We start from the raw sequence: 25,205 nt of genomic DNA on the forward strand, positions 1-25,205 counted from the left end.
CTGCGCGCGTCAGGCCCGGCGTGCGGCCTCTACCTCAAAGTAGCCGCCGGGTGGGCGAGCCTAGGGCGAAAGAGGCGACGGCGGGCGGTCTTTGAGCCAGAGCTCCTTTTGTTGCCGGGCCTTGCAAGCAGAAAGGAAAGCACGCGTGCATGCCACGCGCAGCCATTCCTCGCGCTTCTGCGCGAGGCATTGCGCAGGAAAAAAGACACGCGGGCGCTGGGCAGCAAAGGGCGGCCTGCAACTGCAGGGCAAACCAACAGGGGGCAGCGTAGCGCCCACGGAAAACTGCAGCAAAGTCAGCCGAGCAGCAGCGCCGTCACTATTGCGAATTCTATTTTTCAGCAGGGGTCTCGCCCCCATGGAGGGGGGAAGCTGCACCGCTCCTGGAAACACTGCAATACCAGGTGGATGCATGGAGTGGACGGGGCAAGCCCCTGTTCCATCTCCCTGTCCCAAAAATCAATTTAATATTTGGTCCCCAGATAGGGGACGTATCAGATATTAAACTGATAAGAACAGATACTACACTTGATCTTAGCCAAAAGGCCGAGAAGCGATGGCCGTAAAACTGCGTTTGCTGCGCGCGTCAGGCCCGGCGTGCGGCCTCTACCTCAAAGTAGCCGCCGGGTGGGCGAGCCTAGGGCGAAAGAGGCGACGGCGGGCGGTCTTTGAGCCAGAGCTCCTTTTGTTGCCGGGCCTTGCAAGCAGAAAGGAAAGCACGCGTGCATGCCACTCGCAGCCATTCCTCGCGCTTCTGCGCGAGGCATTGCGCAGGAAAAAAGACACGCGCGCGCTGGGCAGCAAAGGGCGGCCTGCAACTGCGGGGCAATCCAACAGGGGGCAGCGTAGCGCCCACGGAAAACTGCAGCAAAGTCAGCCGAGCAGCAGCGCCGTCACTATTGCGAATTCTATTTTTCAGCAGGGGTCTCGCCCCCATGGAGGGGGGAAGCTGCACCGCTCCTGGAAACACTGCAATAGCAGGTGGATGCATGGAGTGGACGGGGCAAGCCCCTGTTCCATCTCCCTGTCCCAAAAATCAATTTAATATTTGGTCCCCAGATAGGGGACGTATCAGATATTAAACTGATAAGAACAGATACTACACTTGATCTTAGCCAAAAGGCCGAGAAACGATGGCCGTAAAACTGCGTTTGCTGCGCGCGTCAGGCCCGGCGTGCGGCCTCCACCTCAAAGTAGCCGCCGGGTGGGCGAGCCTAGGGCGAAAGAGGCGACGGCGGGCGGTCTTTGAGCCAGAGCTCCTTTTGTTGCCGGGCCTTGCAAGCAGAAAGGAAAGCACGCGTGCATGCCACGCGCAGCCATTCCTCGCGCTTCTGCGCGAGGCATTGCGCAGGAAAAAAGACACGCGCGCGCTGGGCAGCAAAGGGCGGCCTGCAACTGCGGGGCAATCCAACAGGGGGCAGCGTAGCGCCCACGGAAAACTGCAGCAAAGTCAGCCGAGCAGCAGCGCCGTCACTATTGCGAATTCTATTTTTCAACAGGGGTCTTGCCCCCATGGAGGGGAGAAGCTGCACCGCTCCTGGAAACACTGCAATACCAGGTGGATGCATGGAGTGGACGGGGCAAGCCCCTGTTCCATCTCCCTGTCCCAAAAATCAATTTAATATTTGGTCCCCAGATAGGGGACGTATCAGATATTAAACTGATAAGAACAGATACTACACTTGATCTTAGCCAAAAGGCCGAGAAACGATGGCCGTAAAACTGCGTTTGCTGCGCGCGTCAGGCCCGGCGTGCGGCCTCTACCTCAAAGTAGCCGCCGGGTGGGCGAGCCTAGGGCGAAAGAGGCGACGGCGGGCGGTCTTTGAGCCAGAGCTCCTTTTGTTGCCGGGCCTTGCAAGCAGAAAGGAAAGCACGCGTGCATGCCACGCGCAGCCATTCCTTGCGCTTCTGCGCGAGGCATTGCGCAGGAAAAAAGACACGCGCGCGCTGGGCAGCAAAGGGCGGCCTGCAACTGCGGGGCAATCCAACAGGGGGCAGCGTAGCGCCCACGGAAAACTGCAGCAAGGTCAGCCGAGCAGCAGCGCCGTCACTATTGCGAATTCTATTTTTCAGCAGGGGTCTCGCCCCCATGGAGGGGGGAAGCTGCACCGCTCCTGGAAACACTGCAATACCAGGTGGATGCATGGAGTGGATGGGGCAAGCCCCTGTTCCATCTCCCTGTCCCAAAAATCAATTTAATATTTGGTCCCCAGATAGGGGACGTATCAGATATTAAACTGATAAGAACAGATACTACACTTGATCTTAGCCAAAAGGCCGAGAAGCGATGGCCGTAAAACTGCGTTTGCTGCGCGCGTCAGGCCCGGCGTGCGGCCTCTACCTCAAAGTAGCCGCCGGGTGGGCGAGCCTAGGGCGAAAGAGGCGACGGCGGGCGGTCTTTGAGCCAGAGCTCCTTTTGTTGCCGGGCCTTGCAAGCAGAAAGGAAAGCACGCGTGCATGCCACGCGCAGCCATTCCTCGCGCTTCTGCGCGAGGCATTGCGCAGGAAAAAAGACACGCGCGCGCTGGGCAGCAAAGGGCGGCCTGCAACTGCGGGGCAATCCAACAGGGGGCAGCATAGCGCCCACGGAAAACTGCAGCAAAGTCAGCCGAGCAGCAGCGCCGTCACTATTGCGAATTCTATTTTTCAACAGGGGTCTCGCCCCCATGGAGGGGAGAAGCTGCACCGCTCCTGGAAACACTGCAATACCAGGTGGATGCATGGAGTGGACGGGGCAAGCCCCTGTTCCATCTCCCTGTCCCAAAAATCAATTTAATATTTGGTCCCCAGATAGGGGACGTATCAGATATTAAACTGATAAGAACAGATACTACACTTGATCTTAGCCAAAAGGCCGAGAAACGATGGCCGTAAAACTGCGTTTGCTGCGCGCGTCAGGCCCGGCGTGCGGCCTCTACCTCAAAGTAGCCGCCGGGTGGGCGAGCCTAGGGCGAAAGAGGCGACGGCGGGCGGTCTTTGAGCCAGAGCTCCTTTTGTTGCCGGGCCTTGCAAGCAGAAAGGAAAGCACGCGTGCATGCCACGCGCAGCCATTCCTCGCGCTTCTGCGCGAGGCATTGCGCAGGAAAAAAGACACGCGCGCGCTGGGCAGCAAAGGGCGGCCTGCAACTGCGGGGCAATCCAACAGGGGGCAGCATAGCGCCCACGGAAAACTGCAGCAAAGTCAGCCGAGCAGCAGCGCCGTCACTATTGCGAATTCTATTTTTCAACAGGGGTCTCGCCCCCATGGAGGGGAGAAGCTGCACCGCTCCTGGAAACACTGCAATACCAGGTGGATGCATGAAGTGGATGGGGCAAGCCCCTGTTCCATCTCCCTGTCCCAAAAATCAATTTAATATTTGGTCCCCAGATAGGGGACGTATCAGATATTAAACTGATAAGAACAGATACTACACTTGATCTTAGCCAAAAGGCCGAGAAGCGATGGCCGTAAAACTGCGTTTGCTGCGCGCGTCAGGCCCGGCGTGCGGCCTCTACCTCAAAGTAGCCGCCGGGTGGGCGAGCCTAGGGCGAAAGAGGCGACGGCGGGCGGTCTTTGAGCCAGAGCTCCTTTTGTTGCCGGGCCTTGCAAGCAGAAAGGAAAGCACGCGTGCATGCCACGCGCAGCCATTCCTCGCGCTTCTGCGCGAGGCATTGCGCAGGAAAAAAGACACGCGCGCGCTGGGCAGCAAAGGGCGGCCTGCAACTGCGGGGCAATCTAACAGGGGGCAGCATAGCGCCCACGGAAAACTGCAGCATAGTCAGCCGAGCAGCAGCGCCGTCACTATTGCGAATTTTATTTTTCAACAGGGGTCTCGCCCCCATGGAGGGGAGAAGCTGCACCGCTCCTGGAAACACTGCAATACCAGGTGGATGCATGGAGTGGACGGGGCAAGCCCCTGTTCCATCTCCCTGTCCCAAAAATCAATTTAATATTTGGTCCCCAGATAGGGGACGTATCAGATATTAAACTGATAAGAACAGATACTACACTTGATCTTAGCCAAAAGGCCGAGAAACGATGGCCGTAAAACTGCGTTTGCTGCGCGCGTCAGGCCCGGCGTGCGGCCTCTACCTCAAAGTAGCCGCCGGGTGGGCGAGCCTAGGGCGAAAGAGGCGACGGCGGGCGGTCTTTGAGCCAGAGCTCCTTTTGTTGCCGGGCCTTGCAAGCAGAAAGGAAAGCACGCGTGCATGCCACGCGCAGCCATTCCTTGCGCTTCTGCGCGAGGCATTGCGCAGGAAAAAAGACACGCGCGCGCTGGGCAGCAAAGGGCGGCCTGCAACTGCGGGGCAATCCAACAGGGGGCAGCGTAGCGCCCACGGAAAACTGCAGCAAAGTCAGCCGAGCAGCAGCACCGTCACTATTGCGAATTCTATTTTTCAGCAGGGGTCTCGCCCCCATGGAAGGGGGAAGCTGCACCGCTCCTGGAAACACTGCAATACCAGGTGGATGCATGGAGTGGACGGGGCAAGCCCCTGTTCCATCTCCCTGTCCCAAAAATCAATTTAATATTTGGTCCCCAGATAGGGGACGTATCAGATATTAAACTGATAAGAACAGATACTACACTTGATCTTAGCCAAAAGGCCGAGAAGCGATGGCCGTAAAACTGCGTTTGCTGCGCGCGTCAGGCCCGGCGTGCGGCCTCTACCTCAAAGTAGCCGCCGGGTGGGCGAGCCTAGGGCGAAAGAGGCGACGGCGGGCGGTCTTTGAGCCAGAGCTCCTTTTGTTGCCGGGCCTTGCAAGCAGAAAGGAAAGCACGCGTGCATGCCACGCGCAGCCATTCCTCGCGCTTCTGCGCGAGGCATTGCGCAGGAAAAAAGACACGCGCACGCTGGGCAGCAAAGGGCGGCCTGCAACTGCGGGGCAAGCCAACAGGGGGCAGCGTAGCGCCCATGGAAAACTGCAGCAAGGTCAGCAGAGCAGCAGCGCCGTCACTATTGCGAATTCTATTTTTCAGCAGGGGTCTCGCCCCCATGGAGGGGGGAAGCTGCACCGCTCCTGGAAACACTGCAATAGCAGGTGGATGCATGGAGTGGACGGGGCAAGCCCCTGTTCCATCTCCCTGTCCCAAAAATCAATTTAATATTTGGTCCCCAGATAGGGGACGTATCAGATATTAAACTGATAAGAACAGATACTACACTTGATCTTAGCCAAAAGGCCGAGAAACGATGGCCGTAAAACTGCGTTTGCTGCGCGCGTCAGGCCCGGCGTGCGGCCTCTACCTCAAAGTAGCCGCCGGGTGGGCGAGCCTAGGGCGAAAGAGGCGACGGCGGGCGGTCTTTGAGCCAGAGCTCCTTTTGTTGCCGGGCCTTGCAAGCAGAAAGGAAAGCACGCGTGCATGCCACTCGCAGCCATTCCTCGCGCTTCTGCGCGAGGCATTGCGCAGGAAAAAAGACACGCGCGCGCTGGGCAGCAAAGGGCGGCCTGCAACTGCGGGGCAATCCAACAGGGGGCAGCATAGCACCCACGGAAAACTGCAGCAAAGTCAGCCGAGCAGCGGCGCCGTCACTATTGCGAATTCTATTTTTCAGCAGGGGTCTCGCCCCCATGGAGGGGAGAAGCTGCACCGCTCCTGGAAACACTGCAATACCAGGTGGATGCATGGAGTGGACGGGGCAAGCCCCTGTTCCATCTCCTTGTCCCAAAAATCAATTTAATATTTGGTCCCCAAATAGGGGACGTATCAGATATTAAACTGATAAGAACAGATACTACACTTGATCTTAGCCAAAAGGCCGAGAAGCGATGGCCGTAAAACTGCGTTTGCTGCGCGCGTCAGGCCCGGCGTGCGGCCTCTACCTCAAAGTAGCCGCCGGGTGGGCGAGCCTAGGGCGAAAGAGGCGACGGCGGGCGGTCTTTGAGCCAGAGCTCCTTTTGTTGCCGGGCCTTGCAAGCAGAAAGGAAAGCACGCGTGCATGCCACGCGCAGCCATTCCTCGCGCTTCTGCGCGAGGCATTGCGCAGGAAAAAAGACACGCGGGCGCTGGGCAGCAAAGGGCGGCCTGCAACTGCAGGGCAAACCAACAGGGGGCAGCGTAGCGCCCACGGAAAACTGCAGCAAAGTCAGCCGAGCAGCAGCGCCGTCACTATTGCGAATTCTATTTTTCAGCAGGGGTCTCGCCCCCATGGAGGGGGGAAGCTGCACCGCTCCTGGAAACACTGCAATACCAGGTGGATGCATGGAGTGGACGGGGCAAGCCCCTGTTCCATCTCCCTGTCCCAAAAATCAATTTAATATTTGGTCCCCAGATAGGGGACGTATCAGATATTAAACTGATAAGAACAGATACTACACTTGATCTTAGCCAAAAGGCCGAGAAGCGATGGCCGTAAAACTGCGTTTGCTGCGCGCGTCAGGCCCGGCGTGCGGCCTCTACCTCAAAGTAGCCGCCGGGTGGGCGAGCCTAGGGCGAAAGAGGCGACGGCGGGCGGTCTTTGAGCCAGAGCTCCTTTTGTTGCCGGGCCTTGCAAGCAGAAAGGAAAGCACGCGTGCATGCCACTCGCAGCCATTCCTCGCGCTTCTGCGCGAGGCATTGCGCAGGAAAAAAGACACGCGCGCGCTGGGCAGCAAAGGGCGGCCTGCAACTGCGGGGCAATCCAACAGGGGGCAGCGTAGCGCCCACGGAAAACTGCAGCAAAGTCAGCCGAGCAGCAGCGCCGTCACTATTGCGAATTCTATTTTTCAGCAGGGGTCTCGCCCCCATGGAGGGGGGAAGCTGCACCACTCCTGGAAACACTGCAATAGCAGGTGGATGCATGGAGTGGACGGGGCAAGCCCCTGTTCCATCTCCCTGTCCCAAAAATCAATTTAATATTTGGTCCCCAGATAGGGGACGTATCAGATATTAAACTGATAAGAACAGATACTACACTTGATCTTAGCCAAAAGGCCGAGAAACGATGGCCGTAAAACTGCGTTTGCTGCGCGCGTCAGGCCCGGCGTGCGGCCTCCACCTCAAAGTAGCCGCCGGGTGGGCGAGCCTAGGGCGAAAGAGGCGACGGCGGGCGGTCTTTGAGCCAGAGCTCCTTTTGTTGCCGGGCCTTGCAAGCAGAAAGGAAAGCACGCGTGCATGCCACGCGCAGCCATTCCTCGCGCTTCTGCGCGAGGCATTGCGCAGGAAAAAAGACACGCGCGCGCTGGGCAGCAAAGGGCGGCCTGCAACTGCGGGGCAATCCAACAGGGGGCAGCGTAGCGCCCACGGAAAACTGCAGCAAAGTCAGCCGAGCAGCAGCGCCGTCACTATTGCGAATTCTATTTTTCAACAGGGGTCTTGCCCCCATGGAGGGGAGAAGCTGCACCGCTCCTGGAAACACTGCAATACCAGGTGGATGCATGGAGTGGACGGGGCAAGCCCCTGTTCCATCTCCCTGTCCCAAAAATCAATTTAATATTTGGTCCCCAGATAGGGGACGTATCAGATATTAAACTGATAAGAACAGATACTACACTTGATCTTAGCCAAAAGGCCGAGAAACGATGGCCGTAAAACTGCGTTTGCTGCGCGCGTCAGGCCCGGCGTGCGGCCTCTACCTCAAAGTAGCCGCCGGGTGGGCGAGCCTAGGGCGAAAGAGGCGACGGCGGGCGGTCTTTGAGCCAGAGCTCCTTTTGTTGCCGGGCCTTGCAAGCAGAAAGGAAAGCACGCGTGCATGCCACGCGCAGCCATTCCTTGCGCTTCTGCGCGAGGCATTGCGCAGGAAAAAAGACACGCGCGCGCTGGGCAGCAAAGGGCGGCCTGCAACTGCGGGGCAATCCAACAGGGGGCAGCGTAGCGCCCACGGAAAACTGCAGCAAGGTCAGCCGAGCAGCAGCGCCGTCACTATTGCGAATTCTATTTTTCAGCAGGGGTCTCGCCCCCATGGAGGGGGGAAGCTGCACCGCTCCTGGAAACACTGCAATACCAGGTGGATGCATGGAGTGGATGGGGCAAGCCCCTGTTCCATCTCCCTGTCCCAAAAATCAATTTAATATTTGGTCCCCAGATAGGGGACGTATCAGATATTAAACTGATAAGAACAGATACTACACTTGATCTTAGCCAAAAGGCCGAGAAGCGATGGCCGTAAAACTGCGTTTGCTGCGCGCGTCAGGCCCGGCGTGCGGCCTCTACCTCAAAGTAGCCGCCGGGTGGGCGAGCCTAGGGCGAAAGAGGCGACGGCGGGCGGTCTTTGAGCCAGAGCTCCTTTTGTTGCCGGGCCTTGCAAGCAGAAAGGAAAGCACGCGTGCATGCCACGCGCAGCCATTCCTCGCGCTTCTGCGCGAGGCATTGCGCAGGAAAAAAGACACGCGCGCGCTGGGCAGCAAAGGGCGGCCTGCAACTGCGGGGCAATCCAACAGGGGGCAGCATAGCGCCCACGGAAAACTGCAGCAAAGTCAGCCGAGCAGCAGCGCCGTCACTATTGCGAATTCTATTTTTCAACAGGGGTCTCGCCCCCATGGAGGGGAGAAGCTGCACCGCTCCTGGAAACACTGCAATACCAGGTGGATGCATGGAGTGGACGGGGCAAGCCCCTGTTCCATCTCCCTGTCCCAAAAATCAATTTAATATTTGGTCCCCAGATAGGGGACGTATCAGATATTAAACTGATAAGAACAGATACTACACTTGATCTTAGCCAAAAGGCCGAGAAACGATGGCCGTAAAACTGCGTTTGCTGCGCGCGTCAGGCCCGGCGTGCGGCCTCTACCTCAAAGTAGCCGCCGGGTGGGCGAGCCTAGGGCGAAAGAGGCGACGGCGGGCGGTCTTTGAGCCAGAGCTCCTTTTGTTGCCGGGCCTTGCAAGCAGAAAGGAAAGCACGCGTGCATGCCACGCGCAGCCATTCCTCGCGCTTCTGCGCGAGGCATTGCGCAGGAAAAAAGACACGCGCGCGCTGGGCAGCAAAGGGCGGCCTGCAACTGCGGGGCAATCCAACAGGGGGCAGCGTAGCGCCCACGGAAAACTGCAGCAAAGTCAGCCGAGCAGCAGCGCCGTCACTATTGCGAATTCTATTTTTCAGCAGGGGTCTCGCCCCCATGGAGGGGGGAAGCTGCACCGCTCCTGGAAACACTGCAATACCAGGTGGATGCATGGAGTGGACGGGGCAAGCCCCTGTTCCATCTCCCTGTCCCAAAAATCAATTTAATATTTGGTCCCCAGATAGGGGACGTATCAGATATTAAACTGATAAGAACAGATACTACACTTGATCTTAGCCAAAAGGCCGAGAAGCGATGGCCGTAAAACTGCGTTTGCTGCGCGCGTCAGGCCCGGCGTGCGGCCTCTACCTCAAAGTAGCCGCCGGGTGGGCGAGCCTAGGGCGAAAGAGGCGACGGCGGGCGGTCTTTGAGCCAGAGCTCCTTTTGTTGCCGGGCCTTGCAAGCAGAAAGGAAAGCACGCGTGCATGCCACTCGCAGCCATTCCTCGCGCTTCTGCGCGAGGCATTGCGCAGGAAAAAAGACACGCGCGCGCTGGGCAGCAAAGGGCGGCCTGCAACTGCGGGGCAATCCAACAGGGGGCAGCGTAGCGCCCACGGAAAACTGCAGCAAAGTCAGCCGAGCAGCAGCGCCGTCACTATTGCGAATTCTATTTTTCAGCAGGGGTCTCGCCCCCATGGAGGGGGGAAGCTGCACCGCACCTGGAAACACTGCAATAGCAGGTGGATGCATGGAGTGGATGGGGCAAGCCCCTGTTCCATCTCCCTGTCCCAAAAATCAATTTAATATTTGGTCCCCAGATAGGGGACGTATCAGATATTAAACTGATAAGAACAGATTTTTTTTTTTTTTTTTTTTTTTTTTATTTCCAAAATATACTTTATTCATAAAAATCTGTAAAAATTACATTGCCAAACAGTTTCCAAACAGCACCAAAAAATACAAACATTGCAAGGGAGATCAGTTTCCTTCAATACTGTCATGAGTTTCTTCCCAACCCTTCCGTTTCTCAATTGTCATGTCAATTACAGTTTTACATTTACAGCAATTCAGAATATTAACGATACAGTTCGAGGGGTTTCCCATGGATCCAGCCCCTCAGTCTAGCTTGGTGGGGGAACCTTACACTGTGGTCTTTCCCCATTGAGCCTTTGCTGCGGCTGCCCCAAGCTTTAGTGCGTCCCTCAGCACGTAGTCCTGGACCTTGGAATGTGCCAGTCTGCAACATTCGGTGGTGGACAACTCTTTGCGCTGGAAGACCAGCAAGTTTCGGGCAGACCAAAGGGCGTCTTTCACCGAATTGATAGTCCTCCAGCAGCAGTTGATGTTTGTCTCGGTGTGCGTCCCTGGGAACAGCCCGTAGAGCACAGACTCCTGTGTTACAGAGCTGCTTGGGATGAACCTTGACAAAAACCACTGCATCTCTTTCCACACCTGCTTTGCAAAGGCACATTCCAGGAGGAGGTGGGCGACCGTCTCTTCCCCACCACAGCCAACGCGGGGGCACTGTGCGGAGGGGGCGAGACTTCGGGTGTGCATGAAGGATCTGACGGGGAGGGCCCTTCTCACCACCAGCCAAGCTACGTCTTGGTGCTTGTTTGAAAGTTCTGGTGATGAGGCATTCCGCCAAATGACTTTGACGGTCTGCTCGGGGAACCATCCGACAGGATCCACCGTTTCCTTTTCCCGTAGGGCCTTGAGGACATTCCGTGCAGACCACTGCCTGATGGACCGGTGGTCAAAGGTGTTTTTCCGCAGAAACTGCTCCACGAAGGATAGGTGGTACGGCACGTCCCAACTGCACGGAGCGTTCCGCGGCAATGTGACCAGGCCCATCCTTCGCAACACCGGGGACAGATAGAACCTCAGCACGTAGTGACACTTGGAGTTTGCGTACTGGGGATCGACACATAGCTTGATGCAGCCGCACACGAAGGTGGTCATCAGGATGAGGGCCACGTTGGGTACATTTTTCCCGCCCATGTCCAGAGATTTGAACATCGTGTCCCTCCGGACCCGGTCCATTTTAGATCCCCAGACGAAGCGGAAAATGGCTCGGGTGACTGCCACGGCGCAGGAGTGGGGTATGGGCCAGACCTGCGCCACGTAGAGCAACAACGTGAGCGCCTCGCACCTGATGACCAGGTTCTTACCCACAATGGAGAGAGATCGCTGCCCCCACATGCCCAACTTTTGTCGTACCTTGGCTACTCGCTCCTCCCATGTTTTGGTGCACGCCCCGGCCCTTCCGAACCATATCCCCAGCACCTTCAGGTAATCTGACCTGACGGTGAAGGGGACAAAGGATCGGTCAGCCCAGTTCCCAAAGAACATGGCCTCGCTCTTGCCGTGGTTAACTTTGGCTCCCGAGGCCAGTTCGAACTGGTCGCAGATGCTCATCAGTCTGCGCACGGACAGCGGATCCGAGCAGAAAACGGCGACGTCATCCATGTACAGGGAGGTTTTGACCTGAGTGCCTCCGCTGCCTGGGATTGTCACCCCTCTTATGCTCGCATCCTTCCTAATAGACTCAGCAAAGGGTTCAATACAGCAAACAAACAAGACCGGGGAAAGAGGACAGCCCTGTCTGACTCCAGATTTGATCGGGAAACTTTCAGATTCCCACCCGTTGATTGAGACTGCGCTACTGATGTTTGTGTAGAGCAGTTGGATCCAATTGCAGATTCCCTCCCCAAACCCCATTTTGGAAAGCACGTCCATCATGTAGGTGTGCGATATCCTGTCAAAAGCCTTCTCCTGGTCCAGGCTGATGAGGCAGGTGTCCACCCTCCTGTCCCGTACGTAGGCGATCGTATCCCTGAGTAGCGCGAGGCTATCAGAGATCTTCCTGCCGGGTACAGTACAGGTCTGATCGGGGTGAATCACCAGCTCCAGAGCAGACTTGACTCGACTGGCTATGACTTTGGACAGAATCTTGTAATCAACATTAAGCAGTGAGATGGGCCGCCAATTTCTGATTTCTACCCTCTCCCCCTTCTGCTTGTAAATGAGGGTGATGATGCCTTTTCTCATGGATTCTGACATGCTACCGGCCAGGAGCATACTCTCGTATACTTCCAGCAGGTCCGGGCCGACCCAGTCCCACAGGGCCGAGTACAACTCGACCGGTAAGCCGTCGCTCCCGGGAGTTTTACTCGCCTCGAAAGACTCGACGGCCTTTGTCAGCTCGTCCAGAGTTAGCGGCTTGTCCAGTCCCTCCCTCCTGCTGTCATCTAAGACCTCTGTGATAGATGACAGGAAGGACTGGGAGGCTCTGCTGTCTGTGGGCTTCGCGTCATACAGCCCAGCATAAAAGGATTTGCTGATCCTTAGTATGTCGGACTGCGAAGACGTTACCGAGCCATCTTCTTCCTTCAGGCTGCTGATAACAGAGCTCTCTCTGTGTACCTTTTGGAAGAAGTAACGCGAGCACGTCTCATCCTGCTCGATGGAGCGGACTCTGGACCGGAAGATGATCTTGGAGGCCTCCTTGGCAAAGAGCGAGGCCTGCTGGCTCTTCACCTCTTGGAGGTCCTCCTTGACCTCGACCCCCATTGACTGCAACCGGAGTAGATTTTGCATAATTTTCTGGAGTCGGGACAGTTCCCTCTGTCTCTCTCTCGCCTTCTGAACACCTTTGTGGATGAAGAACCTCTTGATGTTCTCCTTTATCGCTTCCCACCAGTGAACTGGAGACTCAAAGAGGGGTTTCACGGTCCTCCAACCTTTGTAATCCCTTTTGAGTTCCTCAACGTTCTCTGGGGTCAGCAGTGTCGCATTGAGCTTCCACGTCCCTCTGCCAACCCGCTGGTCGTCCTGTAAGTGACAGTCGGCCAGTAAGAGGCAGTGGTCGGAGAAGAACACCGGCTTGACGTCGGTGGATCCGACCGTGACAGCACGGGAAACAAACAGGAAGTCAATCCTGGAACGGGCAGACCCGTCCGATCTTGACCATGTGTATCTGCGCTGCGCTCCGTCTGCAGGTTTGCTGAAGACGTCGTGCAGTTTGGCATCCTTAACTGTTTCTATGAGGAATCTGGACGTAGCGTCCAGTTTTCTGTCGTCACTGCCGGATCGTCCAGCCGCATCGATGATGCAGTTGAAGTCACCGCCTAGGATGACCGGCCTGGACGTCGCCAGCAGCAGTGGGAGCTGCTGGAAGACGGTCAGCCGCTCGCTGCGTTGTACCGGGGCGTACACGTTGATCAACCGGAGCGGAGCGTTGTTGTACATCACGTCTGCTACGAGGAGGCGGCCGCCCACCACCTCCTTAACTTCGGAGATGGTGAAGTTACCTCCCCGCAGCAGAATACCCAGGCCGGAGGAACGGCAGTCATTACCCCCCGACCAGATCGATGGCCCGTGGGACCACCATCGCGACCACTGCCTGTAGGTGCTGAGGTGTGGTATTCCACACTCCTGCAGAAACAGTAGGTCAGCTTTGACCTTGGCAAGGTAATCCAAGGTTGAAACACATCGCGTAGTCGATTTAATGCTACGCACATTAATGGAAGCAATTCTTACACCCATTTTTTACTAAAAATTAGTTGTTGCTTCCCATACCATTTGTCCTCGCTAGTCCCAGTCCTTCCCCTTCGGGATGTTCCTGCATACCCATCGTATGCGCAAGCAGTTTCACGTTGGTTGGGCTCAGAAACCCCTCCTGATTTTTCCTGCAGGGTTTGTGCCGCTCGGGTGACATCGGGGGGGTCTTGTAGGCAGAGAGGATTGGGTTGTCCTCAGCTGCTTCCATCTGTTCCTCCTCGAAAACATCACAGCTCCCGGTCTCCCGGAGCTCAGGTGCGCCAGACGTGTCTTTGCTCCCGGTGTCCCGGAGCTGAGATGCGTTGGCCACGTCGTTACGTGTGGGGAATTGGGGTTGGGGCACGCCGGCCCCATCACAGCTTCCAGTGCCCGGGGGCTGGGATGCTTGATCATCCATCTCGGAGTTCTGCCGCCTCTTTTGAAGGGGCTGTCGTTCCAGCATTTCCCCGTCCAGTGAAGAGGAGTTGTTGCAGTCTGATTCAGATGAAAGCCTCCTCTTGCCACTGGTTTGGGTGGTGGCTTTGGGATGTTTTTTCTTTGTGGTTTTCCTCTGGACCACTTGCCACTGACCTGTTTGTCCATCTGCTGCCTCCTCCTCCATTGATTCTGTCTGTGGAGGAGGGGTTTCCGGGCGCTGGGTAGGTGCTGGGTCGTTGGTTTCAGCCGCCTCCCCTTCCTTCTCAGGTTGAAGTTCCTCACTGCGGAGAAGGTTGCTGGTCTCCTTTCGAACAACGGACGCCTTCGTCGAACCTTCGCCCGGCCATTCCTTGGACCTTGCCGCCTGAGCATAGCTGAGACAACGTTTGGGGCAGGTCTTGTAGAGATGGCCTGCCGCACCGCACAAGTTGCAACACTTAGTCTGCTTACAGTCCTTGGTCTGATGGCCTTCCTCCTTGCAGTTCTTGCAAACAACCGTGCTGCAGTTGGCTGCCATGTGACCAGATTTGCCACAGGTGCGACAAACTCTGGGCTGCCCAGCGTAGACCAAGAAGCCTCGACTTCCCCCGATAGCGAAGCTGGAGGGAGGGTGGATGATGGCTCCACTGGGATCTACCTTCAAGGTCACCTTGACCTGCCGCTTGCTGGTCCAGATCCCAAAGGGGTCCTTGACATCAGTGCTGCTGCCGGCCACCTCGACGTACCTGGCGAGAAATGTGAGTACTTCCACCACCGGAACATGGGGGTTGTAGAGGTGAATCGTCACCACCCGGTCCCGTTGTGACGGAAGCGTGAAGAGCGGCTCCGCTGTGAGGATCGACAGTGGAGCCCGGTCCCCTTTCTCCTTGAACGCCTTCAGGAACTTGATGCATCCCGCCACGTTCCGGAACGTCACGTCGAAGTATCCACTGCTGGGGAAATCCTGCAGGCAGAAGACATCCGTCGCTTGAAATCCGCAGCAATCGAAGAGAATTTTCTTGATGAAGAAGGTGCGATCGAACGGTGCATCTCCTTCCTTGTCCTTCACGACCACCCGAACGGTGTTGCGCACTCCCTGGCCCGAAGCTCGAAAATTGGTTATAGCCATTTCACTCAAAGCTTCCCCAGGATCAAAAGGCAATGATCATGGTCTCTTCTCAATCAAATAAGCACTGATAAGAACAGATACTACACTTGATCTTAGCCAAAAGGCCGAGAAGCGATGGCCGTAAAACTGCGTTTGCTGCGCGCGTCAGGCCCGGCGTGCGGCCTCTACCTCAAAGTAGCCGCCGGGTGGGCGAGCCTAGGGCGAAAGAGGCGATGGCGGGCGGTCTTTGAGCCAGAGCTCCTCTTGTTGCCGGGCCTTGCAAGCAGAAAGGAAAGCACGCGTGCATGCCACTCGCAGCCATTCCTCGCGCTTCTGCGCGAGGCATTGCGCAGGAAAAAAGACACGCGCGCGCTGGGCAGCAAAGGGCGGCCTGCAACTGCTGGGCAATCCAACAGGGGGCAGCATAGCACCCACGGAAAACTGCAGCAAAGTCAGCCGAGCAGCGGCGCCGTCACTATTGCGAATTCTATTTTTCAGCAGGGGTCTCGCCCCCATGGAGGGGAGAAGCTGCACCGCTCCTGGAAACACTGCAATACCAGGTGGATGCATGGAGTGGACGGGGCAAGCCCCTGTTCCATCTCCTGGTCCCAAAAATCAATTTAATATTTGGTCCCCAGATAGGGGACGTATCAGATATTAAACTGATAAGAACAGATACTACACTTGATCTTAGCCAAAAGGCCGAGAAGCGATGGCCGTAAAACTGCGTTTGCTGCGCGCGTCAGGCCCGGCGTGCGGCCTCTACCTCAAAGTAGCCGCCGGGTGGGCGAGCCTAGGGCGAAAGAGGCGACGGCGGGCGGTCTTTGAGCCAGAGCTCCTTTTGTTGCCGGGCCTTGCAAGCAGAAAGGAAAGCACGCGTGCATGCCACGCGCAGCCATTCCTCGCGCTTCTGCGCGAGGCATTGCGCAGGAAAAAAGACACGCGGGCGCTGGGCAGCAAAGGGCTGCCTGCAACTGCAGGGCAAACCAACAGGGGGCAGCGTAGCGCCCACGGAAAACTGCAGCAAAGTCAGCCGAGCAGCAGCGCCGTCACTATTGCGAATTCTATTTTTCAGCAGGGGTCTCGCCCCCATGGAGGGGGGAAGCTGCACCGCTCCTGGAAACACTGCAATACCAGGTGGATGCATGGAGTGGACGGGGCAAGCCCCTGTTCCATCTCCCTGTCCCAAAAATCAATTTAATATTTGGTCCCCAGATAGGGGACGTATCAGATATTAAACTGATAAGAACAGATACTACACTTGATCTTAGCCAAAAGGCCGAGAAGCGATGGCCGTAAAACTGCGTTTGCTGCCCGCGTCAGGCCCGGCGTGCGGCCTCTACCTCAAAGTAGCCGCCGGGTGGGCGAGCCTAGGGCGAAAGAGGCGACGGCGGGCGGTCTTTGAGCCAGAGCTCCTTTTGTTGCCGTGCCTTGCAAGCAGAAAGGAAAGCACGCGTGCATGCCACGCGCAGCCATTCCTCGCGCTTCTGCGCGAGGCATTGCGCAGGAAAAAAGACACGCGCGCGCTGGGCAGCAAAGGGCGGCCTGCAACTGCGGGGCAATCCAACAGGGGGCAGCGTAGCGCCCACGGAAAACTGCAGCAAAGTCAGCCGAGCAGCAGCGCCGTCACTATTGCGAATTCTATTTTTCAGCAGAGGTCTCGCCCCCATGGAAGGGGGAAGCTGCACCGCTCCTGCAAACACTGCAATACCAGGTGGATGCATGGAGTGGACGGGGCAAGCCCCTGTTCCATCTCCCTGTCCCAAAAATCAATTTAATATTTGGTCCCCAGATAGGGGACGTATCAGATATTAAACTGATAAGAACAGATACTACACTTGATCTTAGCCAAAAGGCCGAGAAGCGATGGCCGTAAAACTGCGTTTGCTGCGCGCGTCAGGCCCGGCGTGCGGCCTCTACCTCAAAGTAGCCGCCGGGTGGGCGAGCCTAGGGCGAAAGAGGCGACGGCGGGCGGTCTTTGAGCCAGAGCTCCTTTTGTTGCCGGGCCTTGCAAGCAGAAAGGAAAGCACACGTGCATGCCACGCGCAGCCATTCCTTGCGCTTCTTCGCGAGGCATTGCGCAGAGAAAAAGACACGCGCGCGCTGGGCAGCAAAGGGCGGCCTGCAACTGCGGGGCAATCCAACAGAGGGCAGCGTAGCGCCCACGGAAAACTGCAGCAAAGTCAGCCGAGCAGCAGTGCCGTCACTATTGCGAATTCTATTTTTCAGCAGGGGTCTCGCCCCCATGGAGGGGGGAAGCTGCACCGCTCCTGGAAACACTGCAATACCAGGTGGATGCATGGAGTGGACGGGGCAAGCCCCTGTTCCATCTCCCTGTCCCAAAAATCAATTTAATATTTGGTCCCCAGATAGGGGACGGATCAGATATTAAACTGATAAGAACAGATACTACACTTGATCTTAGCCAAAAGGCCGAGAAGCGATGGCCGTAAAACTGCGTTTGCTGCGCGCGTCAGGCCCGGCGTGCGGCCTCTACCTCAAAGTAGCCGCCGGGTGGGCGAGACTAGGGCGAAAGAGGCGACGGCGGGCGGTCTTTGAGCCAGAGCTCCTTTTGTTGCCGGGCCTTGCAAGCAGAAAGGAAAGCACGCGTGCATGCCACGCGCAGCCATTCCTTGCGCTTCTGCGCGAGGCATTGCGCAGGAAAAAAGACACGCGCGCGCTGGGCAGCAAAGGGCGGCCTGCAACTGCGGGGCAAGCCAACAGGGGGCAGCGTAGCGCCCACGGAAAACTGTAGCAAGGTCAGCCGAGCAGCAGCGCCGTCACTATTGCGAATTCTATTTTTCAGCAGGGGTCTCGCCCCCATGGAGGGGGGATGCTGCACCGCTCCTGGAAACACTGCAATACCAGGTGGATGCATGGAGTGGACGGGGCAAGCCCCTGTTCCATCTCCCTGTCCCAAAAATCAATTTAATATTTGGTCCCCAGATAGGGGACGTATCAGATATTAAACTGATAAGAACAGATACTACACTTGATCTTAGCCAAAAGGCCGAGAAACGATGGCCGTAAAACTGCGTTTGCTGCGCGCGTCAGGCCCGGCGTGCGGCCTCTACCTCAAAGTAGCCGCCGGGTGGGCTAGCCTAGGGCGAAAGAGGCGACGGCGGGCGGTCTTTGAGCCAGAGCTCCTTTTGTTGCCGGGCCTTGCAAGCAGAAAGGAAAGCACACGTGCATGCCACGCGCAGCCATTCCTTGCGCTTCTTCGCGAGGCATTGCGCAGAGAAAAAGACACGCGCGCGCTGGGCAGCAAAGGGCGGCCTGCAACTGCGGGGCAATCCAACAGAGGGCAGCGTAGCGCCCACGGAAAACTGCAGCAAAGTCAGCCGAGCAGCAGCGCCGTCACTATTGCGAATTCTATTTTTCAGCAGGGGTCTCGCCCCCATGGAGGGGGGAAGCTGCACCGCTCCTGGAAACACTGCAATAACAGGTGGATGCATGGAGTGGATGGGGCAAGCCCCTGTTCCATCTCCCTGTCCCAAAAATCAATTTAATATTTGGTCCCCAGATAGGGGACGGATCAGATATTAAACTGATAAGAACAGATACTACACTTGATCTTAGCCAAAAGGCCGAGAAGCGATGGCCGTAAAACTGCGTTTGCTGCGCGCGTCAGGCCCGGCGTGCGGCCTCTACCTCAAAGTAGCCGCCGGGTGGGCGAGCCTAGGGCGAAAGAGGCGACGGCGGGCGGTCTTTGAGCCAGAGCTCCTTTTGTTGCCGGGCCTTGCAAGCAGAAAGGAAAGCACACGTGCATGCCACTCGCAGCCATTCCTCGCGCTTCTGCGCGAGGCATTGCGCAGGAAAAAAGACACGCGCGCGCTGGGCAGCAAATGGCGGCCTGCAACTGCGGGGCAATCCAACAGGGGGCAGCGTAGCACCCACGGAAAACTGCAGCAAAGTCAGCCGAGCAGCGGCGCCGTCACTATTGCGAATTCTATTTTTCAGCAGGGGTCTCGCCCCCATGGAGGGGAGAAGCTGCACCGCTCCTGGAAACACTGCAATACCAGGTGGATGCATGGAGTGGACGGGGCAAGCCCCTGTTCCATCTCCTTGTCCCAAAAATCAATTTAATATTTGGTCCCCAGATAGGGGACGTATCAGATATTAAACTGATAAGAACAGATACTTTTTTTTTTTATTTCCAAAATATACTTTATTCATAAAAATCTGTAAAAATTACATTGCCAAACAGTTTCCAAACAGCACGAAAAAATACAAACATTGCAAAAGAGATCAGTTTCTTTCAATAATGTCATGAGTTTCTTCCCAACCCTTCCGTTTCACAATTGTCATGTCAATTACAGTTTTACATTTACAGCAATTGAGAATATTAACGATACAGTTCGAGGGGCTTCCCATGGTTCCAGCCCCTCAGTCCAGCTTGGTGGGGGAACCTTACACTGTGGTCTTTCCCCATTGAGCCTTTGCTGCGGCTGCCCCAAGCTTTAGTGCGTCCCTCAGCACGTAGTCCTGGACCTTGGAATGTGCCAGTCTGCAACATTCGGTGGTGGACAACTCTTTGCGCTGGAAGACCAGCAAGTTTCGGGCAGACCAAAGGGCGTCTTTCACCGAATTGATAGTCCTCCAGCAGCAGTTGATGTTTGTCTCGGTGTGCGTCCCTGGGAACAGCCCGTAGAGCACAGACTCCTGTGTTACAGAGCTGCTTGGGATGAACCTTGACAAAAACCACTGCATCTCTTTCCACACCTGCTTTGCAAAGGCACATTCCAGGAGGAGGTGGGCGACCGTCTCTTCCCCACCACAGCCAACGCGGGGGCACTGTGCGGAGGGGGCGAGACTTCGGGTGTGCATGAAGGACCTGACGGGGAGGGCCCTTCTCACCACCAGCCAAGCTACGTCTTGGTGCTTGTTTGAAAGTTCTGGTGATGAGGCATTCCGCCAAATGACTTTGACGGTCTGCTCGGGGAACCATCCGACAGGATCCACCGTTTCCTTTTCCCGTAGGGCCTTGAGGACATTCCGTGCAGACCACTGCCTGATGGACCGGTGGTCAAAGGTGTTTTTCCGCAGAAACTGCTCCACGAAGGATAGGTGGTACGGCGCCGCCCAACTGCACGGTGCGTTCCGCGGCAATGTGACCAGGCCCATCCTTCGCAACACCGGGGACAGATAGAACCTCAGCACGTAGTGACACTTGGAGTTTGCGTACTGGGGATCTACACATAGCTTGATGCAGCCGCACACGAAGGTGGTCATCAGGATGAGGGCCACGTTGGGTACATTTTTCCCGCCCATGTCCAGAGATTTGAACATCGTGTCCCTCCGGACCCGGTCCATTTTAGATCCCCAGACGAAGCGGAAAATGGCTCGGGTGACTGCCACGGCGCAGGAGTGGGGTATGGGCCAGACCTGCGCCACGTAGAGCAACAACGTGAGCGCCTCGCACCTGATGACCAGGTTCTTACCCACAATGGAGAGAGATCGCTGCCCCCACATGCCCAACTTTTGTCGTACCTTGGCTACTCGCTCCTCCCATGTTTTGGTGCACGCCCCGGCACTTCCGAACCATATCCCCAGCACCTTCAGGTAATCTGACCTGACGGTGAAGGGGACAAAGGATCGGTCAGCCCAGTTCCCAAAGAACATGGCCTCGCTCTTGCCGTGGTTAACTTTGGCTCCCGAGGCCAGTTCGAACTGGTCGCAGATGCTCATCAGTCTGCGCACGGACAGCGGATCCGAGCAGAAGACGGCGACGTCATCCATGTACAGGGAGGTTTTGACCTGAGTGCCTCCACTGCCTGGGATTGTCACCTCTCTTATGCTCGCATCCTTCCTAATAGACTCAGCAAAGGGTTCAATACAGCAAACAAACAAGACCGGGGAAAGAGGACAGCCCTGTCTGACTCCAGATTTGATCGGGAAACTTTCAGATTCCCACCCGTTGATTGACACTGCGCTACTGATGTTTGTGTAGAGCAGTTGGATCCAATTGCAGATTCCCTCCCCAAACCCCATTTTGGAAAGCACGTCCATCATGTAGGTGTGCGATATCCTGTCAAAAGCCTTCTCCTGGTCCAGGCTGATGAGGCAGGTGTCCACCCTCCTGTCCCGTACGTAGGCGATCGTATCCCTGAGTAGCGCGAGGCTATCAGAGATCTTCCTGCCGGGTACAGTACAGGTCTGATCGGGGTGAATCACCAGCTCCAGAGCAGACTTGACTCGACTGGCTATGACTTTGGACAGAATCTTGTAATCAACATTAAGCAGTGAGATGGGCCGCCAATTTCTGATTTCTACCCTCTCCCCCTTCTGCTTGTAAATGAGGGTGATGATGCCTTTTCTCATGGATTCTGACATGCTACCGGCCAGGAGCATACTCTCGTATACTTCCAGCAGGTCCGGGCCGACCCAGTCCCACAGGGCCGAGTACAACTCGACCGGTAAGCCGTCGCTCCCGGGAGTTTTACTCGCCTCGAAAGACTCGACGGCCTTTGTCAGCTCGTCCAGAGTTAGCGGCTTGTCCAGTCCCTCCCACCTGCTGTCATCTAAGACCTCTGTGATAGATGACAGGAAGGACTGGGAGGCTCTGCTGTCTGTGGGCTTCGCGTCATACAGCCCAGCATAAAAGGATTTGCTGATCCTTAGTATGTCGGACTGCGAAGACGTTACCGAGCCATCTTCTTCCTTCAGGCTGCTGATAACAGAGCTCTCTCTGTGTACCTTTTGGAAGAAGTAACGCGAGCACGTCTCATCCTGCTCGATGGAGCGGACTCTGGACCGGAAGATGATCTTGGAGGCCTCCTTGGCAAAGAGCGAGGCCTGCTGGCTCTTCACCTCTTGGAGGTCCTCCTTGACCTCGACCCCCATTGACTGCAACCGGAGTAGATTTTGCATAATTTTCTGGAGTCGGGACAGTTCCCTCTGTCTCTCTCTCGCCTTCTGAACACCTTTGTGGATGAAGAACCTCTTGATGTTCTCCTTAATCGCTTCCCACCAGTGAACTGGAGACTCAAAGAGGGGTTTCACGGTCCTCCAACCATTGTAATCCCTTTTGAGTTCCTCAACGTTCTCTGGGGTCAGCAGTGTCGCATTGAGCTTCCACGTCCCTCTGCCAACCCGCTGGTCGTCCTGTAAGTGACAGTCGGCCAGTAAGAGGCAGTGGTCGGAGAAGAACACCGGCTTGACGTCGGTGGATCCGACCGTGACAGCACGGGAAACAAACAGGAAGTCAATCCTGGAACGGGCAGACCCGTCCGATCTTGACCATGTGTATCTGCGCTGCGCTCCGTCTGCAGGTTTGCTGAAGACGTCGTGCAGTTTGGCATCCTTAACTGTTTCTATGAGGAATCTGGACGTAGCGTCCAGTTTGCTGTCGTCACTGCCGGATCGTCCAGCCGCATCGATGATGCAGTTGAAGTCACCGCCTAGGATGACCGGCCTGGACGTCGCCAGCAGCAGTGGGAGCTGCTGGAAGACGGTCAGCCGCTCGCTGCGTTGTACCGGGGCGTACACGTTGATCAACCGGAGCGGAGCGTTGTTGTACATCACGTCTGCTACGAGGAGGCGGCCGCCCACCACCTCCTTAACTTCGGAGATGGTGAAGTTACCTCCCCGCAGCAGAATACCCAGGCCGGAGGAACGGCAGTCATTACCCCCCGACCAGATCGATGGCCCGTGGGACCACCATCGCGACCACTGCCTGTAGGTGCTGAGGTGTGGTATTCCACACTCCTGCAGAAACAGTAGGTCAGCTTTGACCTTGGCAAGGTAATCCAAGGTTGAAACACATCGCGTAGTCGATTTAATGCTACGCACATTAATGGAAGCAATTCTTACACCCATTTTTTACTAAAAATTAGTTGTTGCTTCCCATACCATTTGTCCTCGCTAGTCCCAGTCCTTCCCCTTCGGGATGTTCCTGCATACCCATCGTATGCGCAAGCAGTTTCACGTTGGTTGGGCTCAGAAACCCCTCCTGATTTTTCATGCAGGGTTTGTGCCGCTCGGGTGACATCGGGGGGGTCTTGTAGGCAGAGAGGATTGGGTTGTCCTCAGCTGCTTCCATCTGTTCCTCCTCGAAAACATCACAGCTCCCGGTCTCCCGGAGCTCAGGTGCGCCAGACGTGTCTTTGCTCCCGGTGTCCCGGAGCTGAGATGCGTTGGCCACGTCGTTACGTGTGGGGAATTGGGGTTGGGGCACGCCGGGCCCATCACAGCTTCCAGTGCCCGGGGGCTGGGATGCTTTATCATCCATCTCGGAGTTCTGCCGCCTCTTTTGAAGGGGCTGTCGTTCCAGCATTTCCCCGTCCAGTGAAGAGGAGTTGTTGCAGTCTGATTCAGAAGAGAGCCTCCTCTTGCCACTGGTTTGGGTGGTGGCTTTGGGATGTTTTTTCTTTGTGGTTCTCCTCTGGACCACTTGCCACTGACCTGTTTGTCCATCTGCTGCCTCCTCCTCCATTGATTCTGTCTGTGGGGGAGGGGTTTCCGGGCGCTGGGTAGGTGCTGGGTCGTTGGTTTCAGCCGCCTCCCCTTCCTTCTCAGGTTGAAGTTCCTCACTGCGGAGAAGGTTGTTGGTCTCCTTTCGAACAGCGGACGCCTTCGTCGAACCTTCGCCCGGCCATTCCTTGGACCTTGCCGCCTGAGCATAGCTTTGACAACGTTTGGGACAGGTCTTGTAGAAATGGCCTGCCGCACCGCACAAGTTGCAACACTTAGTCTGCTTACAGTCCTTGGTCTGATGGCCTTCCTCCTTGCAGTTCTTGCAAACAACCGTGCTGCAGTTGGCTGCCATGTGACCAGATTTGCCACAGGTGCGACAAACTCTGGGCTGCCCAGCGTAGACCAAGAAGCCTCGACTTCCCCCGATAGCGAAGCTGGAGGGAGGGTGGATGATGGCTCCACTGGGATCTACCTTCAAGGTCACCTTGACCTGCCGCTTGCTGGTCCAGATCCCAAAGGGGTCCTTGACATCAGTGCTGCTGCCGGCCACCTCGACGTACCTGGCGAGAAAGGTGAGTACATCCACCACCGGAACATGGGGGTTGTAGAGGTGAATCGTCACCACCCGGTCCCGTTGTGACGGAAGCGTGAAGAGCGGCTCCGCTGTGAGGATCGACAGTGGCGCCCGGTCCCCTTTCTCCTTGAACGCCTTCAGGAACTTGATGCATCCCGCCACGTTCCGGAACGTCACGTCGAAGTATCCACTGCTGGGGAAATCCTGCAGGCAGAAGACGTCCGTCGCTTGAAATCCGCAGCAATCGAAGAGAATTTTCTTGATGAAGAAGGTGCGATCGACCGGTGCATCTCCTTCCTTGTCTTTCACGACCACCCGAACGGTGTTGCGCACTCCCTGGCCCGAAGCTCGAAAATTGGTTATAGCCATTTTACTCAAAGCTTCCCCAGGATCAAAAAGCAATGATCATGGTCTCTTCTCAATCAAATAAGCACTGATAAGAACAGATACTACACTTGATCTTAGCCAAAAGGCCGAGAAGCGATGGCCGTAAAACTGCGTTTGCTGCGCGCGTCAGGCCCGGCGTGCGGCCTCTACCTCAAAGTAGCCGCCGGGTGGGCGAGCCTAGGGCGAAAGAGGCGACGGCGGGCGGTCTTTGAGCCAGAGCTCCTTTTGTTGCCGGGCCTTGCAAGCAGAAAGGAAAGCACGCGTGCATGCCACGCGCAGCCATTCCTCGCGCTTCTGCGCGAGGCATTGCGCAGGAAAAAAGACACGCGCGCGCTGGGCAGCAAAGGGCGGCCTGCAACTGCGGGGCAATCCAACAGGGGGCAGCGTAGCGCCCACGGAAAACTGCAGCAAAGTCAGCCGAGCAGCAGCGCCGTCACTATTGCTAATTCTATTTTTCAGCAGAGGTCTCGCCCCCATGGAAGGGGGAAGCTGCACCGCTCCTGGAAACACTGCAATACCAGGTGGATGCATGGAGTGGACGGGGCAAGCCCCTGTTCCATCTCCCTGTCCCAAAAATCAATTTAATATTTGGTCCCCAGATAGGGGACGTATCAGATATTAAACGGATAAGAACAGATACTACACTTGATCTTAGCCAAAAGGCCGAGAAGCGATGGCCGTAAAACTGCGTTTGCTGCGCGCGTCAGGCCCGGCGTGCGGCCTCTACCTCAAAGTAGCCGACGGGTGGGCGAGCCTAGGGCGAAAGAGGCGACGGCGGGCGGTCTTTGAGCCAGAGCTCCTTTTGTTGCCGGGCCTTGCAAGCAGAAAGGAAAGCACGCGTGCATGCCACGCGCAGCCATTCCTTG

At 56.5% G+C, this 25,205-nt stretch overlaps 24 non-coding genes and 3 pseudogenes across 24 annotated transcripts; all 27 read right to left on the reverse strand.

Moving 5' to 3' along the window:
- Nucleotides 1-367: 367 nt before the first annotated feature.
- Nucleotides 368-558, reverse strand: LOC137354585 (U2 spliceosomal RNA). The gene has a single exon (XR_010970475.1). It is a non-coding gene; the product is annotated as a U2 spliceosomal RNA (small nuclear RNA).
- Nucleotides 559-944: 386 nt separating this feature from the next.
- LOC137354009 (U2 spliceosomal RNA) lies at nucleotides 945-1,135 on the reverse strand. Its single transcript, XR_010970159.1, has one exon. It is a non-coding gene; the product is annotated as a U2 spliceosomal RNA (small nuclear RNA).
- Nucleotides 1,136-1,521: 386 nt separating this feature from the next.
- Nucleotides 1,522-1,712, reverse strand: LOC137355129 (U2 spliceosomal RNA). Its single transcript, XR_010970767.1, has one exon. It is a non-coding gene; the product is annotated as a U2 spliceosomal RNA (small nuclear RNA).
- Nucleotides 1,713-2,098: 386 nt separating this feature from the next.
- On the reverse strand, nucleotides 2,099-2,289 carry LOC137354286 (U2 spliceosomal RNA). The gene has a single exon (XR_010970346.1). It is a non-coding gene; the product is annotated as a U2 spliceosomal RNA (small nuclear RNA).
- A 386-nt stretch (nucleotides 2,290-2,675) lies between these two features.
- LOC137355130 (U2 spliceosomal RNA) lies at nucleotides 2,676-2,866 on the reverse strand. The gene has a single exon (XR_010970768.1). It is a non-coding gene; the product is annotated as a U2 spliceosomal RNA (small nuclear RNA).
- A 386-nt stretch (nucleotides 2,867-3,252) lies between these two features.
- On the reverse strand, nucleotides 3,253-3,443 carry LOC137355252 (U2 spliceosomal RNA). Its single transcript, XR_010970886.1, has one exon. It is a non-coding gene; the product is annotated as a U2 spliceosomal RNA (small nuclear RNA).
- Nucleotides 3,444-3,829: 386 nt separating this feature from the next.
- LOC137355132 (U2 spliceosomal RNA) lies at nucleotides 3,830-4,020 on the reverse strand. The gene has a single exon (XR_010970770.1). It is a non-coding gene; the product is annotated as a U2 spliceosomal RNA (small nuclear RNA).
- Nucleotides 4,021-4,406: 386 nt separating this feature from the next.
- On the reverse strand, nucleotides 4,407-4,597 carry LOC137354596 (U2 spliceosomal RNA). Its single transcript, XR_010970476.1, has one exon. It is a non-coding gene; the product is annotated as a U2 spliceosomal RNA (small nuclear RNA).
- Nucleotides 4,598-4,983: 386 nt separating this feature from the next.
- LOC137354010 (U2 spliceosomal RNA) lies at nucleotides 4,984-5,174 on the reverse strand. Its single transcript, XR_010970160.1, has one exon. It is a non-coding gene; the product is annotated as a U2 spliceosomal RNA (small nuclear RNA).
- Nucleotides 5,175-5,560: 386 nt separating this feature from the next.
- Nucleotides 5,561-5,751, reverse strand: LOC137355200 (U2 spliceosomal RNA). Its single transcript, XR_010970836.1, has one exon. It is a non-coding gene; the product is annotated as a U2 spliceosomal RNA (small nuclear RNA).
- Nucleotides 5,752-6,137: 386 nt separating this feature from the next.
- LOC137354608 (U2 spliceosomal RNA) lies at nucleotides 6,138-6,328 on the reverse strand. Its single transcript, XR_010970477.1, has one exon. It is a non-coding gene; the product is annotated as a U2 spliceosomal RNA (small nuclear RNA).
- Nucleotides 6,329-6,714: 386 nt separating this feature from the next.
- Nucleotides 6,715-6,905, reverse strand: LOC137353946 (U2 spliceosomal RNA). Its single transcript, XR_010970096.1, has one exon. It is a non-coding gene; the product is annotated as a U2 spliceosomal RNA (small nuclear RNA).
- A 386-nt stretch (nucleotides 6,906-7,291) lies between these two features.
- On the reverse strand, nucleotides 7,292-7,482 carry LOC137355133 (U2 spliceosomal RNA). Its single transcript, XR_010970771.1, has one exon. It is a non-coding gene; the product is annotated as a U2 spliceosomal RNA (small nuclear RNA).
- Nucleotides 7,483-7,868: 386 nt separating this feature from the next.
- Nucleotides 7,869-8,059, reverse strand: LOC137354297 (U2 spliceosomal RNA). The gene has a single exon (XR_010970351.1). It is a non-coding gene; the product is annotated as a U2 spliceosomal RNA (small nuclear RNA).
- A 386-nt stretch (nucleotides 8,060-8,445) lies between these two features.
- LOC137355134 (U2 spliceosomal RNA) lies at nucleotides 8,446-8,636 on the reverse strand. Its single transcript, XR_010970772.1, has one exon. It is a non-coding gene; the product is annotated as a U2 spliceosomal RNA (small nuclear RNA).
- Nucleotides 8,637-9,022: 386 nt separating this feature from the next.
- Nucleotides 9,023-9,213, reverse strand: LOC137354619 (U2 spliceosomal RNA). The gene has a single exon (XR_010970478.1). It is a non-coding gene; the product is annotated as a U2 spliceosomal RNA (small nuclear RNA).
- A 386-nt stretch (nucleotides 9,214-9,599) lies between these two features.
- On the reverse strand, nucleotides 9,600-9,791 carry LOC137354442 (U2 spliceosomal RNA). The gene has a single exon (XR_010970439.1). It is a non-coding gene; the product is annotated as a U2 spliceosomal RNA (small nuclear RNA).
- A 5,200-nt stretch (nucleotides 9,792-14,991) lies between these two features.
- Nucleotides 14,992-15,100, reverse strand: LOC137354670 (U2 spliceosomal RNA; annotated as a pseudogene).
- Nucleotides 15,101-15,486: 386 nt separating this feature from the next.
- Nucleotides 15,487-15,677, reverse strand: LOC137354217 (U2 spliceosomal RNA). The gene has a single exon (XR_010970319.1). It is a non-coding gene; the product is annotated as a U2 spliceosomal RNA (small nuclear RNA).
- Nucleotides 15,678-16,063: 386 nt separating this feature from the next.
- On the reverse strand, nucleotides 16,064-16,254 carry LOC137354630 (U2 spliceosomal RNA). Its single transcript, XR_010970479.1, has one exon. It is a non-coding gene; the product is annotated as a U2 spliceosomal RNA (small nuclear RNA).
- A 386-nt stretch (nucleotides 16,255-16,640) lies between these two features.
- On the reverse strand, nucleotides 16,641-16,831 carry LOC137353915 (U2 spliceosomal RNA). The gene has a single exon (XR_010970065.1). It is a non-coding gene; the product is annotated as a U2 spliceosomal RNA (small nuclear RNA).
- Nucleotides 16,832-17,217: 386 nt separating this feature from the next.
- Nucleotides 17,218-17,408, reverse strand: LOC137353957 (U2 spliceosomal RNA). Its single transcript, XR_010970107.1, has one exon. It is a non-coding gene; the product is annotated as a U2 spliceosomal RNA (small nuclear RNA).
- A 386-nt stretch (nucleotides 17,409-17,794) lies between these two features.
- On the reverse strand, nucleotides 17,795-17,985 carry LOC137353720 (U2 spliceosomal RNA). Its single transcript, XR_010969873.1, has one exon. It is a non-coding gene; the product is annotated as a U2 spliceosomal RNA (small nuclear RNA).
- Nucleotides 17,986-18,371: 386 nt separating this feature from the next.
- LOC137354101 (U2 spliceosomal RNA) lies at nucleotides 18,372-18,562 on the reverse strand. Its single transcript, XR_010970250.1, has one exon. It is a non-coding gene; the product is annotated as a U2 spliceosomal RNA (small nuclear RNA).
- A 386-nt stretch (nucleotides 18,563-18,948) lies between these two features.
- On the reverse strand, nucleotides 18,949-19,128 carry LOC137354167 (U2 spliceosomal RNA; annotated as a pseudogene).
- A 5,200-nt stretch (nucleotides 19,129-24,328) lies between these two features.
- On the reverse strand, nucleotides 24,329-24,437 carry LOC137354576 (U2 spliceosomal RNA; annotated as a pseudogene).
- Nucleotides 24,438-24,823: 386 nt separating this feature from the next.
- Nucleotides 24,824-25,014, reverse strand: LOC137353999 (U2 spliceosomal RNA). The gene has a single exon (XR_010970149.1). It is a non-coding gene; the product is annotated as a U2 spliceosomal RNA (small nuclear RNA).
- Nucleotides 25,015-25,205: the final 191 nt, after the last annotated feature.

The sequence above is a fragment of the Heterodontus francisci genome, chromosome 41, assembly GCF_036365525.1.
Source record: "Heterodontus francisci isolate sHetFra1 chromosome 41, sHetFra1.hap1, whole genome shotgun sequence".
In the NCBI taxonomy this organism is placed as follows: Eukaryota; Metazoa; Chordata; class Chondrichthyes; order Heterodontiformes; family Heterodontidae; genus Heterodontus; species Heterodontus francisci.